Source organism: Triturus cristatus, chromosome 3_1 (assembly GCF_964204655.1).
Source record: "Triturus cristatus chromosome 3_1, aTriCri1.1, whole genome shotgun sequence".
NCBI classification, from domain to species: Eukaryota; Metazoa; Chordata; class Amphibia; order Caudata; family Salamandridae; genus Triturus; species Triturus cristatus.
Genome location: NC_140583.1, coordinates 1,173,930,823 through 1,173,950,328, shown reverse-complemented (window position 1 = coordinate 1,173,950,328; position 19,506 = coordinate 1,173,930,823).

Here is a 19,506-nt window from a genome sequence, read left to right as displayed (position 1 = left end):
TGCATGCACGCCCGACAGCCGTGCGGCAAACTCAGTAACTTCTGAGCTGCGACAGGCCCTGCGACACACTTCTCCGGTGATGCGACGGCGACCTCTGCGGTGGCATCACGCTTCTCCAGTGATGCGACGCACTTCATCAGCGATGCGACGGCAACTGCTGCGGCGGTGACACACTTCTCCTCGTTGCGTCGGGCTTCCAGCTCCCAGTGACACTCAGTCTTCTCAGTGGGCCCAAACAACAGTAGGCACCTCTCTGCAGGTAGAATTCCCAGCAAGGGAATTCAGGGGAGCTGGTGGTGAAGTCTTGTATCCCTGAGACTTCAGGCAGGAGGCAAGCACACTTCAAGCCCTTGGAGATTCTGCTTCAAGATTATGAAAAGTTCACAAAAGTCCTTTTCCACTTTCCATAGCAATAAAGTAACCACTGCAGGCCAAAGCCCAGAAATAGCAAAACAGCACAGGGGCAGTCTCCTCCTTCAGCTTCCTTGATTCTTCTCCTTGGCAAAGGTTTGTCTTGATCCCCACAAGTGATATAAAGTTCTGGGGTCTGGGCCCCAATATTTATACTGCAAAATCCTTTGTCCTCTGAAGGCAGGGGGTGCCTGTACCCAGCCAAAACCAGTTCTGTGCAGCTTCCTGGCAAGAGGTGGAGACAGCATTGTTGAAGGCATACCTGGCCCAGGTAGCTGAAAGGAAATCTCCTCCCCCTACTCTCTATTCTATGAAGGCTAAGGTCAGTGAAAGGAAATCTCCACCCCCCACTCTCTATTCAATGCAGGTCATATTTAGCCCAGCTCTGACCCATCATACTGCTGGAGCCAAAGCCCTCTCCAGCCCCCTGTCACTCACAAACCAGACATGGAATACACAAACCTAGAGGAGGCATGCTGGATAGTTAGGGAAGAAAATACCTACTTTCTAAAAGTGGTATTTTCAAACACAGAATGTAAAAATCACCCACACCAAAAGATGTATTTTAACATTCTGAGTTTAGGCATACTAAACTTTATTTTCCTATCTTGTTCCTAGGGTCAGTTATGATTATAAGATGTTGTAATCAAACTGCCCATTCTGGCCTATGGGAACAGATAGCCTTGCAATAGTAAAAAACAAAATTGTTTGTAATTCACTATAAGGACATGCCACACACATCAGGGCATGTCCTACCTTTTACGTACAATGCACCCTGCCCTTGGGCCTACCTTAGGGGTGACTAATATGTAGAAAAGGGAAGGTTTAGGGACTGGCAAGTGTGTGCACTTGCCAAGTCGACATGGCAGCACCAGGCTGCACACAGGCTCTGCAATGGCAGGCATGAGCCATACTTTACACGCTGCTTCTGTGGGTGGCACAACCAGTACTGCAAGCCCACCAGCAGCATTTGATTTACTGGCCCTGGGCACACTTGGTGCACTGTACTAGGGTCTGACAAGTAAATCAAATAAGCCAATCATGGAGTCAATAATCCATTACAACAATTTACAATAGGGAGCACTTGCACTTTGGCACTGAATGGCAGTGGCAAAGTGCCCAAAGCATCTAGACCAGCAAAAACATAGCAAAAATACAGGAGGTAACAGTGAAAAAATGGAAGGGAGACCCACGCCAATGGTGCCAGGTCTAACAGACAGGCACAGAATAATACCCGATAGACATAAAAACATGGCTGAACGGACAATCATCGGACATCAAATTTACAATGACATATAGCAATGAGACCATCAGCTTTCTGGACCTCACACAACAAGATGAAAAAGCGAAAGTCTTCATGTCCCTGTACAGAAAACCTTCTGTATGTAACACCCTCTTGCACTACGACTCTCACCATCCCAGAAACTTGAGGGATAACCTACCTTACGGTCAATTCTTAAGACTACAACGCAACCGTTCGCAGAGGGTGGATTTCTTCAAGGAAATGGATATCATTATCATGAGACTACGAGATAGAGGTTACGCAAAGGATTTGCTTAACCGAGCCAGAAAGAAGGCCTGGTACTGCTCCCATGAGACTCTCCTTGAGATACAACCAAAGGATGACAAAATTAATACGTTGATCTGTGTCACCACATTCAACACAAGGAGCCATGAGATCAAAAAGGTGATCAGGGAACACTGGAATCTAGTAGGCACAGAAATCAACATAAAGGATGAGCCAATGTTTGCCTTTAAGCAGGCCAGAAACATTAAGGACTATGTTGTCAGCTCCTATTTGGAAACACCTAAAGCACACGACATCAGACAACTGAATTTGCCACCATTAGTGGGCCACTTTAAATGCAGTAATTGCAAAGCGTGCAAACTCTCCTTGGTAGGCTCAACATTTACCCACCATGGTCAAACGTATTCTCTAACACAGCATACCAATTGCAATAGCTCTAATGTAATCTATGCTATAAGATGCCCCTGTGAGAATATATATGTAGGCCAAACCACACAAAGTCAAAACAAGGATCCTGCAACATTGCAGTAGGATCCGCTGCAAGGAGCTCCCTTAGTGGACCACTACTCTACAACTGGTCACACGGTGTATAAACTACAGTGGTGGCTTTTAGAAAAAATCTACCAACATCCAAAAGTTGCCAACGTACTCTCTGCTCCCAGTTTTAAGGAGTGCAGGTGGATACATACTCTGGATTCTGTTAACCAGGGACTCAACGAACAAGAGGAGACCTACCGACAGATGGTCAGGCTGTAGGTTACTTAGAGTCCCACGGATTTTCCACTCCAGCGCTGCGTTAGACATGACAGACAGATGGTCAGGCTAGCGATCTTTCAGAGTCCCACACAGTCCCAACACCCACACTGCACTTTACATAACAGGGCAGTACAGACTACTTTCCTTGTTATATAATGTCCATGATAACTGACCTGATGTTATCATGCGATTGGAGAGCCAGGCAATCACACTTGAATGGTTACAGAAACCCTAGACGGAACAGTGTCTGTTTTATTGCATGAGACATTCCATGTCTTTAAGTAACAGAATGGTGCGCGCAGAAGCATATCAAAATTATGTGTATGTCTGTAAGAGAGTTACATTTCACTCATGTGTGCACTCTAACCAGACATCTGATCATTATGTTTAGTTCTGCCATTCAACCAATCTTCTTTTAACAATGTTGACAGCGCTTACGTGCAAATAACGGCATTATAATGATTACATCTCAGGATGCCATTAGATGTTTTGTTTAAATAAGTCTGAATCGAAAATGTTTTGATTATGCATTTTAAAATGGTACATAGTTATACATTTAACCCGTAAAATGCCCAGCTTTCACGTGTTTTGACTACAAATGTTTCACTGTCTTCGAATGTTTACATCGTAACAGAGTTTCAAACAACAGTGCTCACGTTTTTTAAATGTTACCATGAGACGGTGTGCCAAGTTTCCAAAGCATTATTGTGTTAAAATGGACTTAGCCGATCACGTGTAACACTCCTAAATGGTTCTTGTACAAATGTATCAAAAGTTATACATTTAATTCACAAAATGCCCAGCTTTAATATGTTTTGATTGCAAATGTGTCACTGCTTTCAAATGTCTACACCGTAACATAGTTCCAAAAACTATGTGTCACGTTTTAAAAAAATATTTCCATTAGACGCTGTGCCGAGTTTCCAAAGCTTTATTGTGTTAAAATGTTCCTTTGACTTAGCGGATCACGTGCAACACTCCGAAATGGTTCATGTACAAATGTATAAAAAGTTCAGACAGGCCTGGCTGATTGAAACAGAGTGTTGATACTGACAGCAATGCTTCATGTCAGCTCTACCGAGCTGCTGCACCTCTACGTGCACGCGGACCAATCCAGGTGACTATTACATCAGCAAGTTCTCAAAAGCTGGCAGATTCCACCGTGGCCACACCCAAAATAAAATTTCAGTCGTACGGCATAAGAAGTGCAAGTTCTGAAGGTGAGAGGAAGCATTTACACACACACGCACGTGTCTCTGACACATTTTTATTCCGTAAAGAGCCTTTTGTAGTGAAGAGTCACGCAAGATATAAAGGGAACTTAAGGTTTAATAAGGACTAACATCCATACAAGAAGGGGCACTGGAGCAACTGACAGCATGAGAATCTTGGTACAAGAATGTAGAACACTTGCTCCATAAGCTCACTACATTCTTAGTTAGAAGCATAATGAGAACACAATACCACACATCCCCCTTTTTTAAGTAAAGATAACAGGCAAATTTAAAAGACACTAAAACAAAAAATACAATGCTTATGTATTCCTAAAAACATACAAAACCAAAACAATGGTACATACAGATCAATAAAACATCCTTAATGCAATGTAACAGAAAGAATACATAAGGAACATGGAATGAATTCAAATTAAAGTAAGTCAAATAATGATACACCAACCATCATTCCTTCCCCTTTTTAAAATTTTAACAAAGAACAAAATCATTAAATCTCGTGGGTCTCCGGTGAACACGATCACTCCTACGTGGAATAAAATTATCTCTTGAAGAGTTTGCAACTGCTTTTGAAGCAGAAACATTACGCGGCATTAAAGCTACACAAGAGATACCCCACCAGTTACCATCAGAAAGTTTCACAGCATTCTTCCTGACCTCACAAACTTGAACAGGATCTTTAAACTTTGAAAAACCTTTCCCAACCAAGATGGGATTCCTAACACGAACCCAATCCCCCACTTTTAGTCTACAAGGTCTCATCGAAGAATTCTTTTTATTTTCAAATTTCTTTGAACTAAACAAATTTGAATTGCATTCCGCAGAGTCACTCCAAGTGTCAACATTCCCTGCTTTGGGTAGCACCTTAAGAATCCAAGATGGACACAATTCTGTAGCAGCTTCTCTACCCCTCATGAGTTCAAAAGGGGACCTGCCAGTGACAGAATGTGGAGTAGTGCGGTGAGACCACACCAGCTCCTGAATTGAACGAGCCACATCCATATTACTCATGATAGAAGCTTGAATACATTCCACTAGTACCTTGTTGAAACGCTCAACTTTCCCATTACTCTGTGGATGATACAAAGGAGTCCTTACATGTTATATCTTACAATTGTCTAAAAAAGAAGACATTTCGGATAAAGCAAATTGAACCCCATTGTCAGTTAAGAGTTCCGCTGGAAAACCTTCTCTAGAAAACACTTTAAAAAAACACTCAAGTACTTTTCTTGTGGTTGGTTCCGATACAGGTTCCACCTCGACCCACCTGGAAAGATGATCTACCATAACAATGAAGTATCTTAAATTATGAGGTAAAACTTGGTATGGTCCTAAGAAGTCAACACTGACACGTTGCCACGCTTTCTTTGGACATAGACTCACTGATTCAACTTCACGTTCCGTTATCAATACCTTATCACTAGATTTACATTTTGAACAATTTAACACAAAATCTTCAATCTGTGAGTCCATGCTAGGCCACCAAAACCTTTCCCTAATTTTCCGCTTAGTCAAGGTAGATCCCAAATGCCCACTGTGAGCCAACTTCATCACTCGCTGATAAAGAGAAACAGGCACTACTAACTTCTCTCCACGAACTAACAAACCACCTTCTAAAGACAATTCATCTGCAACCTTCCAAAAAGGTTGTAACTTACTAGTTAGTTGTGATTCTTTCGGCCAACCAGATTGCAATAATGTGATAACTTCACTTAACGTGCAATCTAATTTGACTGCAGAAATCCATTCACTTTCTGAAAAGCTTGCATCTCCAATGTAAGCAATAAAACACTCTTCAATCTCATCTTCCCACTCATGACTGTCATATTCATCAATAGGAAGTCTAGAAAGACAATCAGCTCTGGAGTTTTTCCCCCCAGGAATGTACTCTACTGTAAATGAGAATTCTAACAGTTTGGCAGCCAGTCTTGAAATTCTAGCAGTAGTACGTTTGATTTTTTTTCCCGAAAGAATATTAACTAAAGGACTATGATCAGTTCTCAGCGTGAAATGTCTGCCCCAAACATATGCTTTAAATTTCTCAACACTCCATACACAGGCAAGCAATTCTTTCTCAATCACAGAATATTTACGTTCAGCATCCCTTAATGTACGAGAAGCAAAACCAATAGTAAACTCACGTCCATTCTCCATTTGAGTGAGAACAGCTCCTAAGCCATACTCACAAGCATCAACCGTAATGACAGTAGCCCTTTTCTCTGAAAAAGATTGAAGAGCTGGAGCATTAACAATTCTTTCTTTGATGACTTTAAAAGTTTGTTCACAAGAATCAGACCAGTTATACTCTGCATTCTTCTTAAGTAAAGGCCTAAATGCTTCAGTTAGATTTGCAAAGTTTTTCAAAAACTTAGCATAAAACTCGCAAAGACCCAAAAATGAAAGTAATTGGTCTTTGTTCTTTGGAGCTGGGGCATCTAAAATGCTCTTCACAAGACATGGTTTTGGTTTGATACCTGCAGCTGAAAAAACATGACCCGATATTCTATTTCTTTGGATTTGAATATACATTTGTCTTTCCTCAACGTGGCACCTCTAGATTCTAAAATACTCAACACATTTTCCACAACAGCGTTATGTTCACCTTCACTTTCAGTGAACACCAAAATGTCATCTTGGAAAACCACTACCTAAGATAAATGATCAAACATGCTAGACATTAATCTCTGAAAAACTGCCGCCGCTGAGGCAATACCAAAAGGCATCCTGCAAAACTGAAAAGTTCCTTCCGGAGTAACAAAAGCAGTTAAATGGTGAGAAGATTCATCTAAGACAACTTGATGATAAGCCGACCTAAGGTCTAGCTTTGTAAACCAACATGAATGACCAATTTTGGTGATCAAATCCTCAATCCTTGGTAGAGGAAAATTATCCACCCAAATTGCCTCGTTGACACTTCTCAAGTCCACACACATCCTAAGTTCTCCATTTTTTTTTTTAGCAAGAACTATGGGAGACAACCAAAGGGTGCCCTCCACTTTCTCAATGATGCCTTGTTCACATAAATGTAAAAGCATGATGGAGAGTTCCTTCCTCACACTTAAAGGTATGTTGCGCAACTTATGTTTGACTGGGACAACCTGGTGTTTGACTTTTATTGCAAAGACAAAATCTGTTATTTTCCCTAATCTGTCTTGAAATACCTTCTCGAACCTTTTATTCCAATCTAAATCAGACTTTAACTGTACCACATTATCACCAGACAGATCCACATAACAACAACAGCCAGGAACACTTCTTTCAATGGTGACAGGATCAATTGAACCGGGCTTTATGACTAATTTCAATTGTGCTTGATGAATTAATCCTAGAACATTAATGCCTTTGCGAGCAACATAAACTTTGCCCTTGATAAGTGAATCAAGAAATCTGATATTGGCCATGAAATACCCAACCAAATCCACTTTGCTGCCCTCAAATGCCACCGTAGAAACATCGGGAGGAAGCAAAGAGAATCTGCTCCAAGAAAATGTGTATCTTTTATAATCAATGATGGTAATACGGGCACTGGTATCTACTAGAAGTTTGATGGACTCTTCATCTATCCAAACTTCAACCTCAGGATCAACAATTGAAGAAGGATTAAGCTCTTTTACACATCTAACCCCCAGCATCAATTCAACATTAGTGCTTGCATCTTCTTTTTCTACCCCACTGTCCTCAGTTACTAAGGACCGAATAGGATTATTAAATCTTCCACCCCTACATACTTTTGAAAAATGACCCATCCTGTTGCACCTCTTACATTGTTGACCAATCGCTGGACAATACCTAAAAGAAGAAACATGATTAGGCGAACCACACCTAAAGCAAAATATTTTCCTTTGTGTAAAGTTTTGGGCACTAGGTTTAACTGCAGTTGTAAGTCTCTTTTGATCAACAGACATCACAGGCTTATTTACAACAGCTCCTGAAATACCGGTTTTGTTGAGAGATTCCTCAAGGGACTTGACGTCTTGACCAGATCCCTCAATACTTTTCGCTATATCAATAGCTTTATCAAGAGATGGATTCTTGCAAGTGAGCAATCGTTCTTGTATCTTTTTTTAACTGCATCTAGCCACAAGTTGATCTCTGATTAATTGAGAAGTAAATTCTTCGAATACACATGTTGAAGCTAGTACTTTCAGAGCAGTCACATAAGAATCAATACTCTCCGAAGGTTTCTGTACTCTGGTAAAAAACTTGAACCTGAGAACAACCAAATTCTTTGATTTCGCAAAATACTTGTCAAGTTGAGCAATAGCTGCGTCAAATTCATCAATATCTTCATCAGAACCATCATAATCAGGAAGATGGTCAAAGACATTTTGCCCCTCAACACCAAGCTGGTAATACATTAACCCTTTTTTTCTGTCTGGTTTGAATTTGGTAGCATCAATAGCTACTAAATAAGCTTTAAATGAGCGAATCCAAAGTTTCCACTCTAAAGGAGGATCACCAGGATCTTGCAGAAAAGAAGCTGGCGCTGCTATGTTTTGCATGTTGGCCCCAAGTTAATTGAAAAATTTGGTTAAGATCAACTTGCACCAGGTACTGAGCGTGCAAATCGCTGAGATGATAAACACCAGTGAAAAAATAAAATAAATGCTACTAAACAACAAGAAGAACATCCAAAAACCTTGCAGAATGAAAAGTTGTGTGCTTAAACCACAAAGATGTACGTGCAGGGTTAAAATTCCTTTTTTTCGCAGGACAAATGTGTGCACGTCAGAGGAAAATTAGGTTAAAACTAACTTGCAGTATTTAAATGCACCACTAGGAGCGCTGCAGGCAAGGAGCATGCACGAGCCGTTTCATCCTCTATGATCTGCCCAGACCAGACGAGAGTACAGCGTAGCAGAAGCAGAGGTGAGCATCTTCCTATTTTATTTCTTTTTTACATTTAAAAATTCCTAATAGCTGAAAAATAATGAGATAATGCGAGCGTGGCATCCAGAAGTGTGGACTTAGTGCAAAGGCTGAATGCGGAAGCTCCACGAACGTTCCTCACAACACGGAACCTCTTCGTTACCACAGCGCGAACATTGGAATGCGCGAGGTGTACGCGCGAGGACGTAGACTTTTTAAATGTCGACAACACCGCTCTCCTTTCCAGGATATTTTGCAGTAACATTAAAATATCCTCACACTTTGTGAAGAGCCTAGACGAAACCCAGCTAAATCTTAGCGATTAGTTCATCCGTCACTTGTCACGGATTCAAAAGACTTGCTTAGCTGCACACCATAGCAACGCAGCGGCTCCCTTTTCACAAAGACTTCACACAGCGCTGAGTTGTTTCTCCTTAAAGCGGGGCAGTGAATTATTAGCGGGGCAGTGAAGGGTGAATTGTTTTCTCACCTCGCACGTTGTGTAGACCACTGAAAGTTCGAAATGCCCATTTCAATCCTTTGAAGTGTTACACCACTTCATCCTCTGGCCCCTTCTTACTCGTTTAGGGTTAAAACAATCCCGGTCGTCGCCAATCTTGTAGTGAAGAGTCACGCAAGATATAAAGGGAACTTAAGGTTTAATAAGGACTAACATCCATACAAGAAGGGGCACTGGAGCAACTGACAGCATGAGAATCTTGATACAAGAATGTAGAACACTTGCTCCATGAGCTCACTACATTCTTAGTTAGAATCATAATGAGAACACAATACCACACCTATCCCTGAAAGAGCTTTTATTTTTAACCCCGCAGTACCTGACCTTTCTTGGTGGCATTATTAAACAAGCAAACTCGGCATTACAAGACTCCAACCGGCTGGTGGAAGTCATCTGTTTGAGCCAATGCTCTTATTTAAGGTATGCTTCTCTTCCTCAGACTTACACTGGCTAGAAGTAGCCTGGAGAAAATAATGTATGTCAGAATCATGTATACTTAAGACACCTTTGTAAACCAATACCTTGCTCAATTTTTGTTTAGACTACAACCTGCTGGTGGAGGTCTTCAACGATTTGAGCGTTTGTTTCGCAATAAGGTATGTTTTTTAATTTTATTATTTTATACATTAGCAAAAACAGGCTTTCACAATAAAATGTGCGAGGATGTCTCCTGACGCCCACTCTTGCCATTCGTGTGAAACTGAGGGAACGCGGGATCCGAACCCCTGACCAGCTAATTTTTGCTCATACATTCAAGCTACCGTTCCCTCTCCATAATCGGCTACCCATCCACGAGTGTATAACTTTGCACCCCGACGCCCTTGGGCTTGATGATACCCGCCGTATAGCATTGGCTACTTGTTTTCACACGCCGCCTTCACCGATCCAAGCTGGATGCTTTCGTCGGACATCTGACGACGTCTTGAATATAGGTGTGATTGATTGACGCCTACGGCTTATCAAGGATCCTGTGTTTAGTCTTGTTCTTGCCCCTTATTACCCTTGGTCCACGCCCTGATGAAGGTGGGTCCCCCCAGTGGGTCCTATACCGAAACGCGCGTTGGCGCTTGATTCGCTGACCTCCTTCCTCTTTGAGTACCACCTGGCTTCCGTTGGAAGATATACCAACTATTATACCCATCTGAACACCTAAGGATAATCTGTTATATTTTGTGATGTGTGTTGTTGAATGCGATTCGGATTGAGTGAGTAGATGTATGAATCTGACTTTTTCTGTGTGGGGCCTTGAACTTTGTTCTGATGAATAGATATATACATTGATGTGTTTTGATTGTATGTTGAATATTTATACATGTATCTATTAGATAAAACATTTTTTGTACAAATTGAAATGAATAATTAAATTAAAAAATAAAACACAAATAAAAAAGATATATATTTTTATATCTATATCCTTTGTTGGGTGTTTGATGTATCTCTATCTGTCCATTTCCTTCCAGTTCTGTTTTGTTTTTCAATAGGTACCTATTCACTAGACCCCAACATATATCTTTTGAACCGGTTCTGGTTCTCTTCTTGAGTTGACAATATAATGACAGGTCATTTCATTTAATCTTAGACTCCTACTGGATGGTGGATGTCTTCAATTCTTTGGACCCTAGTCAAGTGAATTGATCCATTAACTTACCTCTGGATACCATTATTGGACCCCTTCCACGTCCTGACTTTCAGGAGGAATTCTGGTAAGGCCTTTTACCAGCTGCATCACCACAACTTTGGTCACAAACCACCATTAAGTTTATACTAATGGGGCTTTTCTATTTGTAGATTTCCAACCTCTAGTGGAATCTTCCATTAGGATCACAGCTTCCTTCTAATCCATTGATTGGATTATCTGTTTATGTGGTAAGCCATACCTTTACCAACTGCAATACACACAATAGTTCTTTGACTTTTAGGAATACACCTGACTCCTCTTAATTAATTTTACAGGCTGTCCATCCCGCCTTTCACAGTCCTGAAGAAGACCCGTTGTGACGCATAACATTCTGCGCTGTGTCCAGGGTCGAAACGTCGACATTATTGTCATTCATGTCCATACGGTCTCCTTGACACTAACTTTAAATCATCATTGGGTCTTGTATTCATTTTTTTTTTTATAAATAAACTTTATTGGGGTTTACAGACTTTTCCAGAGCCCATCAATGCATTACATTTATCCTACATTCGGATATACATTTACTGGACTCTGGTACAGCTCCAGAATGCAACAACTTAAAGAGGACTCAGGTCTTTGCTGTACGCACAAAACCTCCCTTCTCCTGCAATTATACAATAGCTATGCTCATTTGTGGCCAGTCCTAGGATCATTCTTTACATCAACAATCCCAACTTCTAACTCTCCCCGCCAACTCTCTCCCTCCCTTCCCTCCCCCAGGCATGTCACTGATATACATATTCCTCATTAGTGATTAGCTTCTGGGACAGGTTGTGCTTTGCGAATATCAGAGGCACCACTTTGGGAACCCTTGTTCTATAGGGACAGCGGTGCACTATGGTCGCTCACCAATTCTCTGGGGCTATTTAATGGTCATGGGTGTAAATAGCCTAATTTGCTCCTACCAGGGGTTCTTCAATTGATTCTTCATCGCTAGCATCATCTGGGGCTCAAAGTAAGGCCACCAAGGATTCCCATCCTCTGGCCACCTCCAGTGACTTCTCGCTTTTAGTGCGTTGTGCAATCTGCATCCTAAGTATCCCTTCACACTCTGCCCACTTAATTAGTTTTTTCTTCCATCTGGTTGTATTTGGCTCTTGTTTTGCTTTCCAGTGCATGGTTATATCCCTTTTGGCTAGTACTAATCCCATATATATGAATTTACTTGTTTTTCGATGTGTGTGGGAACCAGTGTAGCAGGCAGTATCCCTGCGATGCCTCTGCTTCCCTGTCAGTGATATCTGCCAGTAGCATAGTTACCTCCTCCCAGAAGCTGCCTAACTGTCTGCAATCCCAGAGCATATGCCTAAACCCAGCTCCCTCTTTATTACACCGCGGACAGCCCACCTCTTGAGAATTAAAATGCTGATTAATCTTCTCTGGGGTATGGTATGCCCGATGTAGTATGTAAAAATGCAGTAATTGGAATCTGGCATTTCTGGTGCTCTTCAAAGCCTGCTCTACTATCTCCCCCCACGACTTTTCTGGGATGTCCTTCCCAATGTCTGCATCCTATTTTAGGTGCAGCTCCGTTAAGGGTAGTAGCGTTTCCTGCGTTATTCATCGGTAGATGCACGTGACCGCGTTAACCTTCCCTGCTGCCATGAACAGGTATTGACACCCTTATGACGTCGGTGGCTCCGTGAGTCACTCCCTCCAATGTTTTTGAATGGCCGCGGTGAGGGCAGAATGCAATAGGAAATCCCCCCTGGATAAGTCATACCAATCTTGCAGATCGTTGAACGGGATCATGGCGCCTTCTTCATACAAATCACCTAAAGTATCCAGCCCCTGTTCCGCCCTAACTGTTAGTCCCTGACAACTACCTCAATGTGGCAAGGCCTCACACATGAGTAGCGGAATTTTTGGAGCATAGGGGCATCTTATGTTGGCACATCTCAGACACCTATGCCAACACTAATGGGCCGTGCGTAGTTCCAGGGGAGGGTTGAAGGGCAAACAGGCAGCCTCAGAGCGATCTGGGCCATCACCCTCAGGGTCACGGAGTCCTCTCTCAGATCTTCCAGCCCCCGAATGCGGATTGCCGCCCATTTCGTGAGCCACTGTAGTTGTGCTGAGAGGTAATGGGCCTCAAAGTCGGGTACTGCCAGCCCTCCCTCTGCTCTCGGTCGCATGAGAACGCTAAGTGCCACTCTTCTCCTACCCTTCCCCCACAGGAACCCCAAAACCATCGACTTGAGTTGGGTGAAGTACTTCATTGGTACCCATACCAGCAGGGTTCCAAAGTAATATAGTAATCACGGCAGGGTTACCATCTTAAGCAGAGCCACCAGATCAGCCACTGACAATAGCAGAGATCCCCCTAACTCAAAGTAACTTTTTGTACCCCTAATTGCTCTCCCTATATTACCCTCCAAGATGTCTCCCTGGGTGTGGCAGATTTGAGTGCCTAGGTATGTTAGGCTCCTAGTCTCTCATCTCACTCCTTCAGTTTCTTGTGGACCTATCCTACCCTCCATCACTGGGAACAGACAAGACTTTACCCAATTTACCCTCAGCCCCGCTACATAATCTAGGGCTTGTAGCAAGTCTTTTGCACCCCTGAGCTCCACCCTTGAATCTGCCAGTAACAGTAACAGGTAATCTGCGTAGAGCGCAATGTGGTGGATCTGGCCAAGAACATTTAGGCCTTGATAATGTTTTCCTGTTCTAGCCCGGGCTGTGAACGGTTCCATCGCAAGGGCGAAGAGTAGGGGGGAAAGCTGGCATCCCTGTCACGTTCCCCATCCTACTTCACAGATGTCTGATATTAGTCCCCCCGTCTTAACCGTGGCGGTAGAGTTGGCATATAATAGAGCCATCCAGCCCACAAACCACCCACCTAGCCCAACCCTCCTCATCACATGAAATAAATACGTCCATTCCAGGCTGTCAAATGCCTTCTCAATGTCCACTGAGAAGACCGCCGCTTCCTCTTTCTTATAAGTATCTGCCTCTAATACCTGTATGAGGCGGCGAACATTAATGGCTGTGTTTCTGGTGGGTATAAACCCGGATTGATATCTATGTATAAGGGCTGTCATATGAGGGAGAAGGTAAGTGGCCAGTATACAACTCAGGATTTTGTAGTCCAGGTTAAACATGGAGAGCGGGCGGTATGCCACCCTGTCCTAAGATGGTTTCCCTGGTTTGATCATGGGGAATAATAATCGCTTCCCTGGTCGAGGCAGGTAGGTGTCCTTCTTGCCTCGCGTCATTGTACAGCTGCACAAGTCTAGGGGCTAGCAAGTCAATATATGCTACGTAGAATTCAATGGTTAAACCATCTGCTTGATCGAAATGAAATCTGCCTCCTTATCCTACTTGACCTTTCCTCCGCATTTGACACTGTCAATCATGACATAGTCATAGGATGGGCATAGGATGGGCCCCTCTGGTCAGGTGCTGCATTGGTTCTCGTCCTTCCTCCAGCACAGGTCCCAAAGAGTTAAGGCGAACCACTCACTCTCCCAGCCATCCCCAGTCACCATGGGGGTTCCCCAAGGGTCCTCTTTATCTCCCATTCTCTTCAATTTTTTCCTGGAACCATTAGCTAATGTACTAAAATCCATGGACATTCGCTTCCATATTTATTTTTTATTTATTTAAGAGGTTTTATATAGCGCTAGCCAGACCCGAAGGTATCGGAGCGCTTCACAGCATATAGGAGGAAAAAAAATCACACAAAAGAGACAAAAGTAAACAAAAGTATTCAAAAGTTCCAGTGCGTTGAGCATCCGAGGGGCGCATTGAGGTAGAGAGGTTCCGAGGTAGTCTCGATGCGTAGACAAAGTCTTGGGCTAGGTCTTCCTCCGAGAGTTGAAGGACGAGGAGGGCGTTAGGGGACGGGGATGAGGTAGGGAGTGATGGAGCATTTGCCTGGTGGCTGCAGAGTGCAGGCTTTTGTGTTTTGGATTTCAGTTCGGGAAGGCACGGTTTAGGTATAGGTCTTTTAGGAGTCTTTTGAATTTTATGAAGGAGGGAATAGTCCTTATATCAACCGGGATGGAGTTCCAGATTTTGGGTGCGTTTCCTGCGAAGGAACGTGCCGCAGTTTTTTGCTTGCTTGTTTTCAAATGGATAAGTAAGAGGGTGTTGGAGCTTCTGAGGTTTCTTGACTGGCCGGCTTTCTTGAGCTTGGAGGCCAGGTATTCCGGTTTCCCTGTGTGCAGGGCTTTGTGTGTAAGGCAGGCAGTTCTAAAGCTGGCACGCATTTCCACTGGGAGCCATTTTAGTTCTCTGAGTGCGGGAGATAAGTGGTCATATTTTTTTACTCCGGTGACCATTCTGGCAGCAGCATTGAGAGTTGTTTTCAGTGGCGCTAGGTGGGAGAGAGCTGTACCAGAGAGAACTGAGTTCCCGTAGTCCAGTCTCGATAACACCAGTGATTGGGTGGCTTGTTTGAGGTCCATGGGCGGGATGAAGGGTTTAATTTTGTTGAGAAGCTTCAGATTGAGGAAGGCACTCTTCGCGGAGGTCTTGATGTGTTTGGTCATGGTTAGTTTCTGGTCGAGGGTGATTCCTAGTGATTTTACTGAGTTAGCCAGGGTGAGATTACCGTTGAGAGCATCAATTGCTTTCAGCCACTCTACGATTTGCGGGTTTTCATCTTTGTTGGAGATGAGGAGCATTTCGTTTTTTTCTTGATTGAGTTTGAGGTGGTTTGTTGATAGCCATTGTTGAATTTCTTTAAGAATGTCGTTGATGGAGGAGGTTTTCAAGTAGATCTGGGTGTCATCTGCATATAGGTGGAAGGGGATGTTGGCTTTTTTCACAATGGTTGTGAGGGGTTCCATGTATATGTTGAACAGTTGAGGGGAGAGTAATGAACCTTGGGGGACACCTCGGTTGACGGGGAGTAGGTCAGACGTGAAGGATTTGATTTTTATCCTTTGGGAGCGACTGTGAAAGAAGGAGGAGAACCATTGAAGGACCACCTCATCTGCACCCACTCTGTATTCAGACGACACCCAACTCTATCTGAAAATCTCCTCCCCGAATAACATCACTTCACTCAACTCCACCCTACTGACTACTCAAAACTGGTAAACTGAGAACCACCTCCTGCTAAACACCTCCAAAACAGAATTCCTCCTCATTTCTCCCCCGAAACACACTCCTAAAATCGACCTCTGGATGAACCAACTCACCGCCTTCAACTGCTCCCCCCGCATTATTGACTCAGCTAAATCTCTAGGAATCACCCTGGACAAGCATCTGAATATGAAGACTCATAATAGCAATGTGTGCAAGGGAGCTAACCACCTTCTGAGGACACTCAGGAATCTCAAACCTTTCCTACCTCAAGCAGATTTCAAGCAAGTGGTCCAAGCGCTTGTTTTGCTGAGGCTTGACTATGGCAGTACTACACTTTGTGGCCTCCCCAAATACACTTTGGCCCCTATAAAGGCTTCACTGAACGCGGCGGCCAGATTGGTTACGGGCACCAAGCGAAATGCCCATATCTCCCTGGTCTTAAAATCTCTAAACTGGCTGCCCTACGAAGCTAGAATTCACTAAAGATTGCCTGCCTATCGCACAAAGCCCTCCACTTCAAAGCCCCCAACTACCTAGCACAAAAGCTAGAACTATCTGGAGGGAGTAGACCGTCTAGGAGTGCTAATTCCCTCCTCTTGAAACCTCAGATCTTCCGCAAAAAGAGAACATGCCAACAAGCTTTCTCTGGCTCTGCACCAAAAATTTGGAACTCTCTTCCACCGGAAATTTGTAGAATCTCTTCCAAGGTTGCATTCAAACTGGAAGTAAAAAGATTCCTCATGAATAAGTTCTTACCTTAATAAGGGGTGCGACTGTCAGCTCTAATCGCATCGGACATACTCCAGAATTTGTTGTTAATCTTGTATATTATTATTGTATTTGCTCCCCTTACATCATTATGTTTCATCGACTAGACCATTCTTCGTTTACCCCAGGTTTGTAAATGATCTGTTATGTGAGCACTATTTGATTCAATGCCTCTGTAGATACCCCACTTGACTCATGTACTGAACTGTTACCTTCCTTTCCCTCAAATTGTAAAGCGCTCTGATATCCTTCGGGATCAAGTTTGCGCTATATAAAACTTTATAAATAAATAAAAATAAATAAATCTGTTCCCGGTGTTTTGTTGCATGCCATATGTTTAATAGCCCCCCGCACCTCTCCCATTTCCACATCCCGACCCAGAGTAGTCGCAAGTTCTTCGTCTAAGACGGGTAGTTCTATGTCACCTATGAACGCGTAGATGCCCTCTTCTGTTGGCGTCAGTCTACTTTTGTATAAGTTGGTATAGTAATATAGGCACAGGTCATTGAGACCTTGCTGGTCATACCTTTCTACTCCATTCTGTTCCCTGATCTCCAATATGACCGACCCCCTCCTGGCTGGGTTGGCCAACCAAGCCAACAGAGCTCCCGACTTGTACCTCTTTATGTGGGATCGGGTTATATAGTTTTTATAATCCATGCAACGAAGTCGCTACGGCTTTTCTAGCTTCCAAGAGTTCCCCCTGTTTATCAGAATTCTCTGGTCTTTCCTGCTCCAGCTCTTGTAGGCGCTGGTCTGCCCTCTGTATGTCCTGCAGTAGGGTCTTCCGCGTTCCCACCATCTCCGAGATACAGCGCCCCCTAATGACTGACTTAAACCAGTCCAACTCCACCAGGGAGCTCAATGCTGAATTAGTGTTGTCTTGGAAATACTGGTCAATGGCGATTCCTATCTCTGCGTGAAATACTTGGTCCTCTATGGCCTCGGGTCTCAGGCACCATGTGGGTATTTTGGGCCGTGTCCGAGACCAGTGCAAGCTTAACAACTCTGGGTCGTGGTCAGATATCATTCGTGTGAGGTATTCGCTACAGCGCACCCCCTTGTGCAAATCAGAGGAGCACAATATGGCATCTAACCGAACACGAAGTTAGTGTATTGCTGCAAAAAAGGAATAATCCCGGGTGTCCGGGTGCTGGACTCTATAGGAGTCCACGAGTCCCCACCTTTGTTGCCAGTGTTGTCTTGACTCCGCTATTTTATGTGTGGGGGCATCAGGGAGTGGCGGATGGGAGCGATCTAGTGCCACATCAGTAATGGAGTTGAAGTCCCCTCCCAACAGAACCGAACTTGTAAGAACAGAGGCCAGTTTCCCTCAGAGATGCGGAAAGAAGATAGGTTGATCTGAGTTAGGAGCATAAATACTCCACAGACTTATGTCCCTGCCATCTAGTTTCCCGGAAACCACCACATATCTGCCCTCCGGGTCTATGAATTGTTTGTTGCATTGAAAGGATACTCTTGCCCTTATCCAGACCAGAACCCCACGTGCAAATGCTGAGTAGTTGGTATAGAATACTTAGCCCCTCCATCTACGCTGCAGTGCTGCCCCTTCAGCTGCCATAATGTGGGTCACCTGGAGCAGCGCAATTTGAACCCCCCTATGAATTAAGTAAGCATGAATTATGTGACGCCGTACCATTGAGTGCATCCCCGTACATTCCATGTAATACATTTCAGTTCTGGCGAGGGACCCATTCCATGTGGTATACCTTTCCTCTGCTATTTTCTATCATTGTGACATGCCTGTTCTCAGCTAAAATCCCAGTAACCAAATAAAAACCCCAACTCTCCCTCCCCAGGACAGTCACAGGTGAACTAGTTCCCATCCAAACTTTACGTAACCGCACAAAGTCCACTAGTGGTTGCAGGGGTGATCAGCCGACAGTTCTGGGTCGAGATCTCTGCCCACCTCCCGCCGGTACCTTCAACAGTTACAACGCCCCGGAACAGGCATCTGAGGACCCTCTCCAGTTCGAGATCAGCAACAGGATCCTGTATTCACCTTCTCAGGTCGAGTCCGGAGCATTCCTCCAATGTCTACAGTGCAGGGGATCCGTTCTACGCCATCAGACAATGCCGTCCGCCGTCTCAGGTGTGACCTGTAGCAACTCCGTTTCTGAGAAACCATTTTCACTGGGATCTGGTGAACTCGTCGACCGCTCCATACCCATGCCGTTTTTACTTGAAGTGGGACTGGAGCCTTGCTGGCTATGCTTCGCTACTTCCTGCAGACATTCCAACCTGAGTTCCCTAGGAGAAGGAGCTTTGGATCCCCTTTTGCTGCTACCAGGGCTCTAGTGCAAGGAGTTCGATGGGGAGTCCTGACACATTGGTGCCCTCTGTGTGTCCAGCCATTCCCAGGCCTCTTGGGGAGTGGAGAAGAATTGAGAGCCCCTGGCATCCGGCACTCGGAGCCTGGCAGGAAACAGCATGGTATACGGCAACTGCAGCTGGCGTAACTTCTTCTTGACAGCTAAAAAGGAAGCTCTGTTACGCTGAACCTCCTTTGTGAAGTCCAGAAAAATCATTATTGCATTGTTGTCAATTTGCAGACCCTGTTTTTGGCAAGCTTGCTGCAGTATATGGTCTCTGTCTCTGAAATGCAGTAGTCGTGCCACTATCGGCCGAGGAGGGGCACCAGGTTTAGGCAGCCTTGCAGGGACTCTATGAGTTATTTCCAGTGCGT